The sequence below is a fragment of the Podarcis filfolensis genome (assembly GCF_964270895.1).
Source record: "Podarcis filfolensis genome assembly, chromosome: 2".
NCBI lineage: Eukaryota > Metazoa > Chordata > Lepidosauria > Squamata > Lacertidae > Podarcis > Podarcis filfolensis.
Genome location: NC_139605.1, coordinates 66890609 through 66907753, shown reverse-complemented (window position 1 = coordinate 66907753; position 17145 = coordinate 66890609). Strand labels below are relative to the sequence as shown.

Below are 17145 nucleotides of genomic sequence, written 5' to 3'. Positions count from 1 at the left end.
AAAGCATTTGGTAGAGAATGCACACATCAATGTGCCTGATTTGCATAATTTGCAAGTAATTACATATCAGGCTACTCATATTGGGGGAACTGGGTTTTGACCATCTTAGCTGCTGGCATTGATTGGTGCTGACTCAGTTTTGGTCCTGGGCCTTGAACTGTAACCTAACATGCAAAAAAGTTGAGCCTAGGCGAAGGGGATTCCTTCACTTATTTTGGTGCCTGGAAAAGCTTGATTTCTGCTTGCCAGTCTGCTGTTAAAGGCACAGCTTCAAAACTAGTAAAAAAAAAAAAAGTTGGCAACCTCGTTCACAAGAAAATAGAGTTACAGGATCCCAGTTTGCATACTTTCTGACAGTTCTTCGTACACTGGGGTGGGGTAAGTTCCTCTGGTCCTTCTAAATTAGATAAGGTGCAACCTTAGCAAGGAACAAAGAACTGATCTTGTAAGCAACAAAATTAAAATCCCTCTGACCTCATAGGCAGGGAGAATGCCCTTGTCCTTGTAGCGACAGCTCCAGACATCAGGCCATGAAAGCTAACTTTAGTCCAGGCTTTAAAAGGTTTCCTCTGCCATTAGACAGAATTTGCCTTCAAGTTTTCATTTTAGTGTTGGCATTTAATGCTCCTGCTCTTGGCCCCAGCTCTCTGGCTTTGAAACTTTCTCTGGCGCGGGCACATGGGGAGGGGGGCAGTGCCACCAACCAGCAATATCTCAAGGATTATCTGAGCAGTAAATGCTAAGTAGGCAAAACCAGATAACCCCTCCTGAGTTCTCATTAACATGCCAACCTTTGTTTGCCATGATCTGATTTAAAAGAAAAGAATACAGATCATATTTTTTGTGCTGTCACTTTAATGAAAGTATCACTTGACAAAACCAACAGAAGAGAGAGACATTTGCAACCAATTATGTTATTGCTGATCAGTCAAATTGCATTGAAAATTACATGTTGAGTTTTATTCAGGGCTGCTGATAAATTAACTGGCAGCCTAGTGCTGAGATCCAGTATCAGTCTAATATCACATTGGTTTAATTTGAAATGCAAAAGAAGTGGGGGCATTTGTGGCAGGAGGCTAATGTAAGCTACATGGTTATTAACACAGTGTAGCAATAGCCATCATTAGCAATGGCTGGAGGGATCCCTTTTTTTTGTTCCCCTTGACCAATCAAAAGCAGCCTTTGAACAGGGTATAAATCAGAATGGGATTTGGCTGTGTCTTATGTAAATTCATAGCTGTGGCTACTTTTAAACTTCTGCTTTCACAAAATATAAAATTATTCCTCATAACCACAAGAGGAAGTTGGGTACTTCAGCATATAATTCAGAGGTTACCAAATCGCTGGCTAACAATCAGTTTATGGAGAAATACTTGCTCTGCACTCCTGCTTCTGGGGAAGATAGTGATATTTCCTCCCCACGGCAGATGCACTTCTTGGGGGTTTGCGCACAGCTCCATTTTCTTAATTAGTACTGACATTTTGAGCTATCAAGTCATAAGCTTTTTTGGGGGATGGAAGAGACCCAATCAAGTGATGTCTTCAGAAAACAGTTTGATTTAAATGCATGGAAAATAACAGGTGAAAAAAGAAAAAGAAAATTCATATCTTAGGACTGGATGAAAAGGATATTGAAGAGGTAGCAGGGGTTTTTTTGTTTTTTTACATCCATGGCTATTGGATACACCACAGAATCCAAGCTGCATGCCAATGACATTTATACTATGCACTCAGAAAAAATTATGTAGATTGATAAATCTTTTTAAAAGAAAACTCCAATTTTGCTTTTCCCCTTTGCTCTTCATTTGGATAAACTGAAAGCATGCAAATCTAATTTCTGCTTTTGAAATCTGCATTGATTCCTCCTTTTTTGGTGCTGGCAGGGCTTCTCCACTTTTACCAACTTGTGATAGGCAAAAATCCAGCCAGAGCAGCTTTTCCAACATAGAGGTACAATGTGCTCCGGTTGAATTTCTGCCTCTCTGTTTCATTGTTAAAGTCATAGGATGCTGCTAGAGAGAAAAGGTGGTAGCCTTCCCTACCAGGACTGGCTGGCTGGTGCAATGTGGGATTCCAGAGTGTGGGTTAGGTGAATAAATTCCCAACTGGCTACAGAAACCACAGGCCTCCAAACTGGGGCTAGAGAAGGAAGGGCTGGGCTCGCCTTTTGACGCATGCTTGCCTGGAGTCCAAAGGGTGCCAGGATGATTTTGAGTAGTCGCCTCTCTATTTTTTGTTCTCTATTGTTTCTCCTTCTGCTCTATGAGGGACGAAGAGGAAATCCCTCCAGCTCCCTAAGTGTCTTCTGCAGGCTTTTTGAAAGCAGACTTTCCTATCAGACACCCCACTCTGAAAGGAAAAAAAGAAATCAAAATGAACACAAAGAGATAGGTGTCTCAATATTGCAAGAGGCTGCAGTGCAAAGCGGTGTGATGTGTTTCTTGAAGGTAGCATGGTGAGACCTTTCAGTGCATGAGAAGCCACTAATGGCAAGTGATACCAATCATGTTTAGCATGGTGTATTGTTTTTAACACTTGATTGGAAGCCGCCCAAAGTGGCTGGGGAAACTCAGCCAGATGGGCAGGGTATAAATAATAAATTATTATTATTATTGTTGTTGTTGTTGTTGTTGTTGTTGTTGTTGTTATCAAGTTGAATTCAGTTGCTGGAATTGGCACAATCTGTGTGTTTGCGGGGGGGGGGGACTTTGGCAATCTTTTGCAATATGTCACCCTGTGTGAGGCCCCCAAATGGATCTTCTCAATTTTGCGCTCCCTTGCCTCAGTGCTCTCTGTGGAGGAACCACCTGCACCGCCCTAAATCCGGTGCTGGTACATGCAGAGACATTTCGAAACCTCGGATGGGTTTCAAAAGCCACCTGCAACATTCTGGAATTTGATGATTGTATTGGAATGGCTGGCTTTCACCTTGATGCTGATACCAAGGACTACACATGAGAGAATACAGAAGTGCTATGTGTAGCTGGCTGTCTTTACCTCAGAGGTCAGCAAACTACGGCCTGAGGGGGCCATTAAACTGGCCCCCGGCCTTTGCTGCCCGCTCGGTCAGTCCCTGCGCAGCTCTAAACTGGCACGGCGCACCGGTTTACCTCCGTGCAGGGACTGACTTCCGGAACGCAGCCACGGCTTCCTATTGGCTGCAGGAAGCTCTTGCAGCCAATAGGAAGCCACAGACACCTCTTCCTCCCCTGCCATGGCTCCGAAAGCCAGCGGGGAAAGAGCGGCAGGTGTGTGCGTGCGCTCCTGCTCTAGCTTATGGTAAGACACACGACTGGAGAGGGTGGAGTTTTTTGTGTTCTATTTCGGCCCTGAGCAGGACGAAAGATAAACCACATTACTGATTTTGTACCTCCTCCTCCGACCAGTGGCAAATGCAGGACAGCATTTGCATGCTCAGTTCCCTTTGGAAAAGAACCCCGGAAATCCACACCACACCTTTAAAGCACATCCAGTGCCCATTTAAAGCACATGACTTCCCTCTAAGAATCCAGGGAACTGCGGAAAGTCATGTGTTTTAAATGTGCCTTAAATGTAGTGTGGATCTGTTTCTTCTTTCTAAGCAACTGTTTACAGAGATGCATAGGTTGACCAGGTATTTTAAGGGCACAGCAGCAAGCCCTTGGGTGATTCAAGTTCCAAAGCGACATGAGTACATGTTTCAGATTTAGTTTAACCCAAGAGCAAAGGGCTCCAGCTCAGAGAGAATTGTTCCATCAAACAACCTGAATGGCAGCCACTGTAAACCAAAATTCTAATGACAAAACCCTCGAGCGGTTTTCCCGATCAGCTCCTGCAGCATCTAGGAAGCAACAAATGCAGTTATTCTTTTTCCTTGTTCAAGGATATTCCTTCACATGCAGCCCAGAGTACATATACCTTCTTTATTTATGGTGAGAATGTGAACATCTCACTTGTCTTCGCACGCTTCATGTTAAAACCTAGGTGTTTGGGTAAACTGGTAACTTAAATGTTCCAGAGATTTAATTACCAAAGCTGTGGGTGGGTGGGTAGGGAAATAAAAAGGTATTTAGAAATATAGATTACAAATAATTTAGAAGAGCTAGTAAAGATTAATCATGAGAAATTATCAGTCCTCCAGAACCTGCCTTTGCATGCAGGGAAAGCCCCTAACTCACCGAGGGTTTGAGACCCATTGGCTACCCTCACCTGGTGTAGGCAACCAGTCAAAACTGTTTTCCGGGGTGTGGCCACTGTCACATGCTGACAGCTTCTAGGAGCCACAGGTGAGAGCTAAGTGCGGGATGGGGACCAAAGGTGAATACGATACCCCAGAAGAAGCACAATGTGTCCCCCACCAGAAGTACTATGCCTCCCCTAACACCCCGTACACCCCACAAAATATATTAACTTTTGAGGTACAGGTGAAACTTGGAAAATTAGAATATCATGGAAAAGTTCATTTATTTCAGTAATTCAACTTAAAAGGTGAAACTAATATATGAGATAGACTCATGACATGCCAAGCGAGATATGTCAAGCTTTTATTTGTTATAATTGCGATGATCATGGCGTACAGCTGATGAAAACCCCAAATTTAAAATCTCAGAAAATTAGAATATTAAATGAAATCAGCAAAACAAGGACTGCAAATAGAGCAATATTGGACCTCTGAGAAATAGAAGCACGCATATGTACTCAGTACTTGGTTTGGGCCCCTTTTGCATCAATTACTGCCTCAATGCGGCGTGGCATGGATGCTATCAGCCTGTGGCACTGCTGAGGTGTTATGGAAGATCAGGATGCTTCAATAGCAGCCTCCAGCTCTTCTGCATTGCTCGGTCTCATGTCTCTCATCCTTCTCTTGGCAATGCCCTATATATTCTCTATGGGGTTCAGGTCAGGCGAATTTGCTGGCCAATCAAGCACAGTAATCCCATGGGCATTGAACCAGGTTTTGGTACTTTTGGCAGTGTGGGCAGGTGCCAAAGTCCTGCTGGAAAATGAAGTCAGCATCCCTATAAAGCTCGTCTGCGGAAGGAAGCATGAAGTGCTCCAAAATCTCCTGGTAGACAGCTGTGTTGACCCTGGACTTAATGAAGCACAGTGGACCAACACCAGCTGATGACATGGCTCCCCAAATCAACACAGACTGTGGAAACTTCACACTGGACTTCAAGCATCTGGCATTGTGTGCCTCCCCATTCTTCCTTCAGACTCTGGATCCTTGGTTTCCAAATGAGATGCAAAAGCTGCTCTTATCAGAAAAGAGATTTGGGGAGCCATGTCATCAGCTGGGAAGGTAAACTGTGTTTCCGTGCGCTGCTCTGGTTTGTCAGAAGCGGCTTAGTCATACTGGCCACATGACCCAGAAGCTGTACGCCGGCTCCCTCGGCCACTAAAGCGAGATGAGCGCTGCAACCCCAGAGTCATCCACGACTGGACTTAACTGTCAGGGGTCCCTTTACCTTTAAACTCAATATACATACATTTTAATTAATGACTGATTACTTTGTAGTAGGTGACTTCCATTTTTTTTATTAGTTATTTTAAGTTTTTCTCCATCAGTGTTTATGTTATGTGCCTAGAGATTTATTTCCAAACGCCACACAAAAATATACAGTGTCTGTCTCTTGGAACAAGTCTCTCAACCCCTTAGGCTGCCCCTCTCTGCATAATCATTATTTATATTTGCTCTTAAAATGTTCCTTCTCTGAATTTGTCCTGTCCAAGAGGGCTTAGATCACTTCCCTTGCTGCACCATAGCTGGGAATTTGCAAAGACTTTTATTCAGTTTGTTCTATATAGCACCTCTTACTTCCCAGATGCTGGCTTTCGGAATTCTGGAAATCAACGAGGTGCAAACTTGGGATTCCCCAAATGCCTACTTGCATGAATAGAAACACCCCTTTACATTCACACCCCACAAGGTAGTTAAGAAGGTCCTCTCTTTGGGTGTTTTTGGGTAGCCACAACAAAGAAACACAGCAGTCCTGCCTCAATCAGAGGCAAGAGATGCCCTGGACTGCCAATATATACAGTATAGCGTGTGGGTCCCACTTAGACTTGTCATATTCTTTTTACAAAAAAATGGTGCATCTGCAATGTGAATTTCACAGGCTTATTAAATGATGAAGAAAAAGGCCACACAGTGTAGGTAAGCACCTAGTGCTTATCTTGTGGGTTTTATAACAAAAGGGGAGAGTCCAATCTTAGACCAGCATTGAGAACCGGAGAATATGAGCTGTTGCTTCAACTTCTTTTATTCCTTTCACTTTACAATTGAAGTAAGAGAGCCTTGGGCCTATGGCTGGCCCAGAACATTTTGGTGTCTTGAGGCTGAAAATACAATAATAGTTTAAACAATATATTGATCAAAAATATCCTTCCTTTTAATAATTCCTGAAATCTGACACCCAATGCAGCCATTTAATTCTACCTTATTGCATGGGCAGCCTTGCTTTATACAAACATAATAATAATAATAATAATAATAATAATAATAATAATAATATTTTTGTGTGTGGTGCTTGACTTCTTAGCATTTTAGTGTATTTCTGACATGTGTCCTTCCAGTAAATTCCAATAATCTCCTAGAGATGGTAATACTTAACATATTACAGCAGGATTTGGGAACCTATGGCCCTCAAAATGTTCTTGGACAGCCAGCATGGTTGATGTTCAGGAATTATAGTCCACAAACCACCTGAAAGGCCACAGGCTGCCCACCCCTGTGCTATGGAAAAGGAATCTGCAGCTGTTCTTGCCTCACTGTTGAATGGGATTTGCCAATGGAAGGGTTGTCTTTTGTCTAAGGACCCAGATTGTATCCTGCTCATGTCTAACAAGGGGGAATAACATTCCTGGTGAATGCCAGCTCTGTTACTCGCCCCCCCCCCCCGCCATTACTCTTATCTTGTGAAGTGAATTGAGACTGATAAGAGTGATGTCCGGATCTCCTCTGTCTATAGTCTGACAAGATGGAGTGGAAGACAAGTATCAGTGCCTTTTAACTTCCAAGTGTTTTGTCAGAACAGGTAGTTGCCTCTTTACAGGAGGAACATGAGTCTTCCTCCTGATAGGGACCTGGAGGAAATGTGTTTGTGTTTTTTCTGTGATGGATGACACAGCAGTTTACCCTTGAAATCGCACACCCTGGAAAAGGATAATCGGGTTTCGGTTTCTAAGGTGTTTTCACACATTTGGCTTTAATCAAATTTTCTCAAGCTTTCTCTCCAAACAAATATTACCTTTATTTTGTTTGCCATGTACATTGTACGGCCCAGGGAGTCTCAAAGCTCCCCTCTAGGAACAAGAGAATGCAACTTAATTCTCTTTGCCACCTTAGTAGCTTTCTAGAAGAGGGAGTTGCTGAGCTTCAGTGCCAGCACTGCTGAAGGCAAGAGGACAACATTGCAGCTAGCAGGCAGTCATGTGACTCAAGAGGCCAATAGGGTTTGCTGTAGGGCAGGAGTGGGGAACCTAATTTGTATGCATATATGCAGTGTGTTTTTTCTTTTAAAAAATGTTCGGGGGTACTCTCATTTTGACTCAAGAAAAATCACCATTTTATAGTTCAAATTAGGGGGGGAAACCTGTAAATGGACAAAAGTACAAAGATTCACAAAGTGTTTAGGGTATGCGTATCCCTGTGTACCCCCAGAAAAAAGCACTGCATATATGCAAATTTAGAAATAATTACTGTAATTTAAATAGAAATACAATACATTTTACTATGGTGAGGAAGACTGTGACCAGGTGACTTGTGAGCCTGTTCAGTTGTCCAGGTGCTAACTGTTAATAGGCACCCTCAAGTCTTCTCCTCTTCCTTCTTACTTGATTGATTGATTGATTTAATGCCTGAAAATGTGACAGGTAGGCTGGCAACATCAACCCCACCATATGAGAATCCTTACAGACAATCACCAGTGCCGGGAGACAGACAGTCAGGTTGTATATCCACAGCGTTTTTGCCTAGTGCCTAAATATATGTAACGAAGGTGCCAGGCAAGCCTCCCTGGGGAGAGCATTCCATGAACAGGGAGCCAACGCAGAAGAGGCCCATTCTTATGGTTCTTTATCTTTACAATGGACAGCATTTCAAATAGCATTTCAAATAGAGGACTCCTCCAAAGAGATGACTGTCACCTGCAAAGTACCCTACTACTACTACTACTGCTACTACTACAGCATCAATGAAAATTTTATTCGTGAAAGCCTGATCGCCATAACCAGAAATGATGCAGAGGAATCTGCCCTGGCCTACAGAATACATTATTATCTGGCACAGAAGCAGAGAATAATATTTACAGCCTTCCAGCACATAAAGCAGTTTTGCTGAGAGACGCTGCACATTTTGTTTGTCATGGGTGTGGACTGGAGTCTGGAAGCAATGTGTCAGAGCTTACCAAGTCTACTTTTGCTCATCATCCTAAGTCTTTCCTCCTCTTCCTTAGCAGGATAAAGAAGCGTCCAGTTGGCTGAAGAGGCTTATCAGCTCTGTCTGTCTGGGTGTTAACAATCTATTTGTCTAAGTACCTGTCACATTCACATGCCATGTTTCCATTGTGACTCACTATATTTGTCTGGTCATTTTTTTTCCAGTTCAGGATTGTGTGTGCATCTGTGTGAAAGCTCTCTGCCTTGCCTTATTGGTGCCACCATTCTGAGGCAACAGCTAGTTATATATAAACGTTGTCCAATAACAAATCAAGCTCCATTCATTGTCCCTTTGAGGCCGTTCCTATATCCCACTTACAACTCCCAAAAAACTGTCTCTTAGAAACCAAGGCTGTGTTTATTTAAATCAACAAGCTGAAATAAGTCAACCTTTGAAATCAGTGGGATTTGGCTGTGCAACATGGCATCCTCACTGGGGAACCATTGCGTTCTTTGTGTTTAAGGATGAAATCAGGGCTGACCCTACCATTAGGTAGTGTGAGGGAAGCCACCTCAGATGGCAGATGGTATGATGTGGAGAGTGGAAGCAAGATACTGGTACTCAGAGCTGCGTGTGCCACACAGCATGCTCTGTGCCCTCTAAGCTAGCTTGTGATGGAAGACGGCTTTCCCATCAGCAGCATTACAGTCAGATTCAGCTACCGGTCTGATTAGCTCCCGCGCATGGAATGCAAAGGGGTGCCATCTTCTCCTTTGGCTCAGGCAGCAAAGTTAAATTGAATAAAATGAAACAGAAATCCTTCTACCTGCCGCACTACCTGCTACCATCAGGGACCAAGAGCTCATTTAGACCCGATGTGCCACAAACCACCTTGCTGTGGTTTGGTGGCAGCAGGTAAAAGCAGATAAAGGCAAATGAGTCAGGTGATCCACGGGCTGAAAGAAAAGTCAGCTGCCACAAGCCTGCTGGAAATATGAATCAACTCTTCCCCCATTGCCTGTGCTGAAGGCGCTGGCATGATTTAAAGGTGGCAATAAGAATGGTTTGCCACCTTTTGATACTTGGGTCATGAGTGTTTCACCTCCTCCTGGATTATATTTTAAGCACATTGCACTATTACACCCAAAAACATACTACGTATGTATTTTTTCAGTATTTCTTCTAGGGCTTAATTCTGCTTCCACAGATTTTAATGAGTTCCTGAAATGGGTCTTTATAACTTGTAAAGAAAGTGAGTGAAGCTTATCATTTTGGATTTGTAGAATGAGTGTACAGAATGTTTGCGAACCATTCTTGTATTGAAATGCAAACAGAAAACCTAGACCAGGCTCCTGTTCTTCAATGTTTGAGTATGTTGATGATGTTCCTACCATACTCAGGTTTGCTGTATTGCCTTAAATAAACATACTGCCCAAATGTGCAAACTGTTCTTGAGGGGGCCCTGAAACACACTGACTGTGAACCATGCTTCTAGTGAGTTTGCTAAGGAACCCATCAACTATAAAACTGCTCTTATATATTCCTATATTATTATGGTGGAATACTGCTTTCCACGATATTTACTGAGTCAATATTTGTTGTAATGAAAACAGAATCACCAGAACAACACTTTAAACACAAGATAACGGTTTACACTTTAGAAACTCTACTAAAATTTCTTTTTTCTTTTTATCAGTGCCTCAGTGGTGATAGTGCAACAGGAAACTATTCAAGTGTCATCTGATAGCTATATCACTTACACAGCTGCAATTTATAATGCAGATATATTTAATAGCACTTCTAAGCCAAAGCAAATTCTTCTAAAATGCAGTACTTGTGGAAAACAAATGACATTCTAGCTATTTGTTGCTTATTGTGTGCATGTGTGCATATACTGTATATACTGCTCCATTCTGTCATGCAGTAAATTAGGCACTTGCTTTTGGTAAATTTTTCCCTTGGGAACTAGAGGCTTTAAAATGGAATTCTTCCTCTGTTTCCCAGGAGAAATGCTGTGAAAATTGACTAAGTGCTTTATACACTGAGCAGCTGAAGGAAATCCATATAAAATGTTGGATCTATACAGTTTTAATACATGCAATATATGTAGTTTCAGGATCGGTTGTGGGAAGCCTAATAATGTGGTAAGGTTCTCTCTACTCAACACCTGTAACAGTTTAGTTTGGCTTCAAGCCCAGTCATGACACTGAAGCCACTTTGGTCATCTTGGTTGATGCCATTTGTCAAGATGGCAATGGGAAAGCATGGCTGATGACAGTTTCTTTAAGGGGCAACTTCTGGTCCTTTTAGGCTGAGTCATTGTCACCAGTACAACCCTGTTAAGTTAGAAAATGGGAGGAAAGTCTCTATGGCAGTGCACAATGCCATCTGGCATGATCCTACTTACAAGATCCAGGTTGTGTCTATAGCTGCAGTGGCACCAGCACCAAGTTGTTGATTCTACATGCTTTTTTCTTTAGCTACACAATCATTTATTTTTTTCAATTTCCTCTCTGGTGTATTTGTACAAAATAGGTAAGAAAATTCTTCTTGCAAGAGACAGTTAAGTAAAAAGAGGTTAACTATAAAAAAAGAAGCGCAAGCAAAATTAGATCCTTTGTGGTAGATGTGAAAATTTCTAGCCACAGCTGATAAACTTTTGCGTTTACAGCAGGAGTAAGGAATCTGTGGCCCTCCAGATGTGGTTGGAGTCCAAGTCCCTTCAGACCAGCCACCAGGCCAACAGTCAGGGAAGATGGGAGTTGTAATAATGATGATGATGATGATGATAATAATAATAATTTATACCCCACCCATCTGGCTGGGTTTCGCCAGACACTCTGGGTGGCTCCCAACAGAACATTAAAAACACGATAAAACATCAAACATTAAAAACTTCCCTAAACATCCGAACAACATCCAAAGGTTGCACAGGTTCCCCATCCCTGGTTTGCAGTATTTAAGTTGTCCCCAATTATATCATTGCTATTATTTATTCATTTATATTGGCCAATAGGCCCCTAATACATTAGAGAAGGTGTCTTTTTATTTACCGTATTTTTCGCTCTATAAGACGCACCAGACCACAAGACGCACCTAGTTTTTGGAGGAGGAAAACAAGAAAAAATATATTCTGAATCTCAGAAACCAGAACAGCAAGAGGGATTGCTGCGCAGCGAAAGCAGCAATACCTCTTGCTGTTCTGGCTTCTGGGATAGCTGTGCAGCCTGCATTCGCTCCATAAGACGCACACACATTTCCCCTTACTTTTTAGGAGGGAAAAAGTGAGTCTTATAGAGCAAAAAATACGGTATTTAAAAAACAGCATTCTCCACACACCCCCTTCCCTTTCCTTAGCTTCATGTAAATATGCAGGCCTCTGGAATGCCCTCTTATGTAGTTAGTGTAGGAACAAACGTTTAAAAAGAAAGCCTGCACATTAAACGTTTGACATTTTAAGGGGTCATGTTGAAGCGGTGCACAATATAAGGGATCTTGAACTTTTGGATAAATTGTGGTTGGGAACATTAATTCTTGTAAAAGGGCTGTTTGAATGACTGTTGAATAATGGAGGCACTATTGGCCTGTGCTATGAACTATTCTGTAGTTTAATTTTGACAAACTTTGGTACTGCTCCATCTCCCATTCCCCATTAGTGTTTTTTGGTTAGGTGGTAGTAAGAAAAGAAGAATCCCCTCATTCTTCTAAGATGTTTGTCTCAACAAAAGCCTGTTTGGGGTCCAAGTGGGGAAAGGGGCTGTGAGTAACAACTGGATGGAAGGACAAGGAGCAAAGTATTACAGTATATCCCAGCAGGAAGTTCTTTTAATAAGTAAATCTTGTAGTGATGACTTGTATAATAATAATAATAATAATAATAATAATAATAATAATAATTTATTATTTATACCCCGCCCATCTGGCTGGGCCTCCCCAGCCACTCTGGGCGGCTTCCATAGAAACCAAAAATACAGTAAAATATCACACGTTAAAAACTTCCCTGAACAGGGCTGCCTTAAGATGTCTTCTGAATGTCAGGTAGTTGTTTATGGCTTTGACATCTGCTGGAAGGGCGTTCCACAGGGCGGGCGCCACTACCGAGAAGGCCCTCTGCCTGGTTCCCTGTAGCTTTGCTTCTCGCAATGAGGGAACCGCCAGAAGGCCCTCGGCGCTGGACCTCAGCGTCCGGGCAGAATGATGGGGGTGGAGACGCTCCTTCAGGTATACTGGACCGAGGCCGTTTAGGGCTTTAAAGGTCAGCACCAACACTTGGAATTGTGCTCGGAAACGTACTGGGAGCCAATGTAGGTCTTTCAAGACCGGTGTTATATGGTCTTGGCGGCCGCTCCCAGTCACCAGTCTAGCTGCTGCATTCTGGATTAGTTGTAGTTTCCGAGTCACCTTCAAAGGTAGCCCCACGTAGAGTGCATTGCAGTAGTCCAAGCGGGAGATAACCAGAGCATGCACCACTCTAGCGAGACAGTCCGCAGGCAGATAGGGTCTCAGCCTACGTACCAGATGGAGCTGGTAAACAGCTGCCCTGGACATAGATTTGTAGAGATTCAGAGAATGGTGTTGGATAAAACAATAACAACACAAAACATTTATTTGCAGCTTGTGACAAGCATTTGCATTTTCTTTTATATATACATATGAAACTGTAAGGTGCCTTTTCTTCTACCATTGTGTCTGTTAATTACTTTTTCTTGTTTGTTAGCATTGGGGCTGTCACCTTTTAATGGGCAGAAATTCTGTGTTTGTAATAGAGAAAGCCTTACAACAGGCAGGTAGACGAAAGAAATGCAACTTTATTGTGGCTGCAAATTTTTGCACAACTTCCACATATCTTCCTCATAAAAATGCTGTCCTATGTTATTTCTCAATTTAATCTGGATTTACCATTTCCGCAAAAAAACACAGTAAAAAACACCTTAAGAACACAGTAGATTAAAGGGAGATGGGGTGGTGGATATGGAATGGGATTTTTATGAGAATGCTGTAGAAAAACATGCATGCATGAACGGCACCAAAACCACAATAAATTGTTGTGTAGAAGCGTGGCCTGTGTTGGAAGAAACCAATTTTTGCCTTTCATGTAGCTGTTCATTGCACAAAGTTTCTGTTTATAAACTAAAATTAAACTCTTAACCAGGCAGCACTGCATTTTAGGCAGCACTCTTGGCAGGATCAGGACCCAATGGGTGAGTTTATTCTGAACCGGAGGTTGCACAAGGCAAACAAGCACAAAGGTGGCAGGCAAAGCTCAGAATCTGAAATCCAAGTTTGACAACTGAGTGAAGGTTTTGAGAGTGCAAAGTTGTGAGGGATTAGAAGTTGTTTGCAGGAAGAAATAGGAGCCCAGGAGGTGCAGCAAATGTAAGTGAAACAAGCATTGATAATACTGAGATGTAGAAGGATCCCGGTAGGAAGTAACAAGAAAGCCCTAAGTGGGCAGTCATAGGACCTTCATGTCCTTATTCAGGGCTTCTAAGAAAATCCATGGACGCGGGTGTTGCTGTGGTCTAAACCACAGAGCCTAGGGCTTGCCGATCAGAAGATCGGTGGTTTGAATCCCTGCAACGGGGTGAGCTCCTGTTGTTCGGTCCCTGCTCCTGCCCACCTAGCAGTTCGAAAGCACGTCAAAGTGCAAGTAGATAAATAGGTACCGCTCCGGCGGGAAGGTAAACGGTGTTTCCGTGTGCTGCTCTGGTTCGCCAGAAGCGGCTTAGTCATGCTGGCTACATGACCTGGAAGCTGTACGCCAGCTCCCTTGGCCAGAAAAGTGAGATGAGCACCGCAACCCCAGAGTCATCCGTGACTGGACCTAATGGTCAGGGGACCCTTTACCTTTACCTTTAAGAAGATCCATGCCACCCACAAGCAAATGTGGAATATACTCTCCTACTCCATCAGTTCCTGACAAGAACCCCACATAGTCCTCACATCCTCAGTCACCTCACTCTTCTTTCAAATCCTTTCCCTGTATAATATTACCTCACTTCCTGATTTTTGTGGCTGCTTCTGTCCTTACAATAAAACTATGATCAGAATGTATACACAGCCTAATGTGGTAGTATGTTACACAGGTGTTATTTGAGTGTTTGGAGCTGCCTTACTATGAAAGCTGGTGTAGCTTTTATTTAGTTTTCTGTCTCGCAAAATTTCTCTGCTTTGAAGTATTTAGTGGCTCTTAGATCCAGCTAACAGGGTTTGTTGCAAGCAATTATTGCAAGGTAATTTATGTTTTTTATGTATACTGATTCAATACTGTTGTATTAATTTGCAGAAATAAAAAAAATGGGGGGGGGGTGCAATTATGACTAAATGCAAAGAAGTAAAAGTGTGAGCAGCACCTGTTCAAGCCTTCAGCAGTCTTAGTCTGCGGAATATTTATGGGAAAAGTAAGTAAGAATCTTGCAGTTCTTGTAGAGAGCCCTCTTTAGTTACTGATTTAAGACCATATAAAACCCAATAAAAGATAAACTCTTTGTTACAAAACATCTGGTAATTCCACTTGTGTTTTCATCATGCAAAGGCTATTTCCCTTTTTCCTTCTAGATAAGCAAATGCAAGTGGGAGTATGGTCTTAGTGAATAAAGATGGGGGGGGGGAATAAAGCAGACATCATCTCCAGAGATTAAATTTCTTACATATTAAACTGTTAAGTGCATCGTTCTGCCCTTTCAGTAGAGAGAATTCCTTTTGGGGTTCCCAGTAAAGTCTGCACAGCACAGCACCGCTACCATACACCATTCACATTATTGAACCATCTTCAGGGCTAGGATGTGGTTGTTCTTAGTGGGGCAAGGGGTCAGATTCAGCAGTGGCTGCTGCTACAGGAGACTGCATCAGATTTTCACTCTACTCCATTCCCACCCCAATTTAGCAACATGGTTTTCGTTTGGGTTATTGCTTTTCTATTTATCTCAAAGAAAGTATATGGACATGGCAGGGTGTGTGTGTGGGGGGGTGGTTCAGTTCACGAGGGAAGGGTAAATAGAATAGCACATTTGATTTGTCCACTCTCCACATTTGTTATGGGATGTGTGGCAAACAAAGGAAAGAGAAGTGGAGTAAAATGGGATGCAATTGAACGAATCAAAGCATGGAATTTATCAGAACGGAGCAAAGTGTTATGTGTGTATATAACATTTTCACTATTATCTCAATTCTGTAAATTGTTCAAGGATAGTTGGCCAGATCCTATAAAAAAGGTAAGGGCTTTTTTTTTAAAGTATATGAGCATTTAGTATATTGAATTTATGTTTGAATTTGACACCCCTGCTTCAGAAGAGATATTATGCAGTGAACTCCCGTTGCTTGGTCCCTGCTCTTGCCAACCAAGCAGTTTGAAAGCACGTCAAAGTGCAAGTAGATAAATAGGTACCGCTCCGGCGGGAAGGTAAACGGTGTTTCCGTGTGCTGCTCTTGTTCGCCAGAAGCGGCTTAGTCATTCTGGCCACATGACCCGGAAGCTGTACACCGGCTCCCTCGGCCAATAAAGTGAGATGAGCGCCACAACCCCAGTCAGTCACAACTGGACCTAATGCTCAGGGGTCCCTTTACCTTACTACATTTATTATTATATTCATTTCTGCAGTGAGCAAATGTTTGCTGAACTTTGTATTTCCCGCCCCACTTTCAGTATTATGTAAACTGTGTTTCTTATTTATTAATCTAATAATTGTTTTCTAGAATGTCTAATTATTCAATACACCAGCGTGTCTTTATGTCTCCTAGGAAGCTGAAGGAACAATACATGGAGTTCCCACGTGGTCACTGAAACTGGCCAGATGAAGACCTCCTTCTCAACGGTGTTGCTGCAACCTGTAGATCAGAGATGGGGAACCTGCGGTTCTCCAGATGTCGTTGTATTACAGTTCCCATCAGCCCCAGCCAGCATGGCCACTGGTCTTACTATTTTACAAACGCAGAACACCTGATGAGGGTTTGTATTTCTGAAAGGGAAGCCGGTGGAAATGGGCTGGCGGGGTGAGAGGGGAATGTTGCTTATGATTGCTAAAAAGCCATGAGTAGTAGAAGACAAACCGAGACAGCATCTTAAAAAGTAGAGACATCACCTTGCCAACAAAGGTCCGTATAGTAAAAGCTATGGTTTTCCCAGTAGTGATGTATGGAAGTGAAAGCTGGACCATAAAGAAGGCTGATCGCCGAAGAATTGATGCTTTTGAATTATGGTGCTGGAGGAGACTCTTGAGAGTCCCATGGACTGCAAGAAGATCAAACCTCTCCATTCTTAAGGAAATCAGCCCTGAGTGCTCACTGGAAGGACAGATCGTGAAGCTGAGGCTCCAATATTTTGGCCACCTCATGAGAAGAGAAGACTCCCTGGAAAAGACCCTGATGTTGGGAAAGATGGAGGGCACAAGGAGAAGGGGATGACAGAGGACGAGATGGTTGGATAGTGTTCTCGAAGCTACCAGCATGAGTTTGACCAAACTGCAGGAGGCAGTGGAAGACAGGAGTGCCTGGCGTGCTCTGGTCCATGGGGTCATGAAGAGTCAGACACGACTAAACGACTAAACAACAACAAAGTAGAAGACAATCTACTATTGATAAAATCTTTGGCTTTAGTAAAAACAACTCCAGTTAGTTCAAACAAGTGTGAGAGAGAGAGCAAAATGGAGACTGTGATTCTGCTGTTGATGTATTCAGTTGCATACTGGAGTATGCAAAGCATATGTGCCGCAGCTAAACTATCCTGCCCATCCAGTTCTTCACCCTGTCATGACCTGCTGATGATCATGCCAGTTCAGTACACTTTG

General features: G+C 42.8%; 2 long non-coding RNA genes across 3 annotated transcripts in view; one reads left to right on the top strand and one right to left on the bottom strand.

Annotated features, from left to right (window-relative positions):
- The window catches only part of LOC310756304, a 54614-nt gene that overhangs the window by 36421 nt on the left and 1048 nt on the right, over positions 1–17145 (top strand). For both annotated transcript variants that reach the window (XR_014544792.1, XR_014544793.1), the window contains one exon: positions 16100–16307. This is a non-coding gene — a long non-coding RNA (uncharacterized lncRNA). The remainder of the gene's footprint in view (positions 1–16099; positions 16308–17145) is intronic.
- LOC310756310 lies at positions 6225–9790 on the bottom strand. The gene is made up of 2 exons (XR_014544800.1): positions 8388–9790; positions 6225–6318 (listed from the first exon to the last, which is right to left on the bottom strand). It is a non-coding gene; the product is annotated as an uncharacterized lncRNA (long non-coding RNA).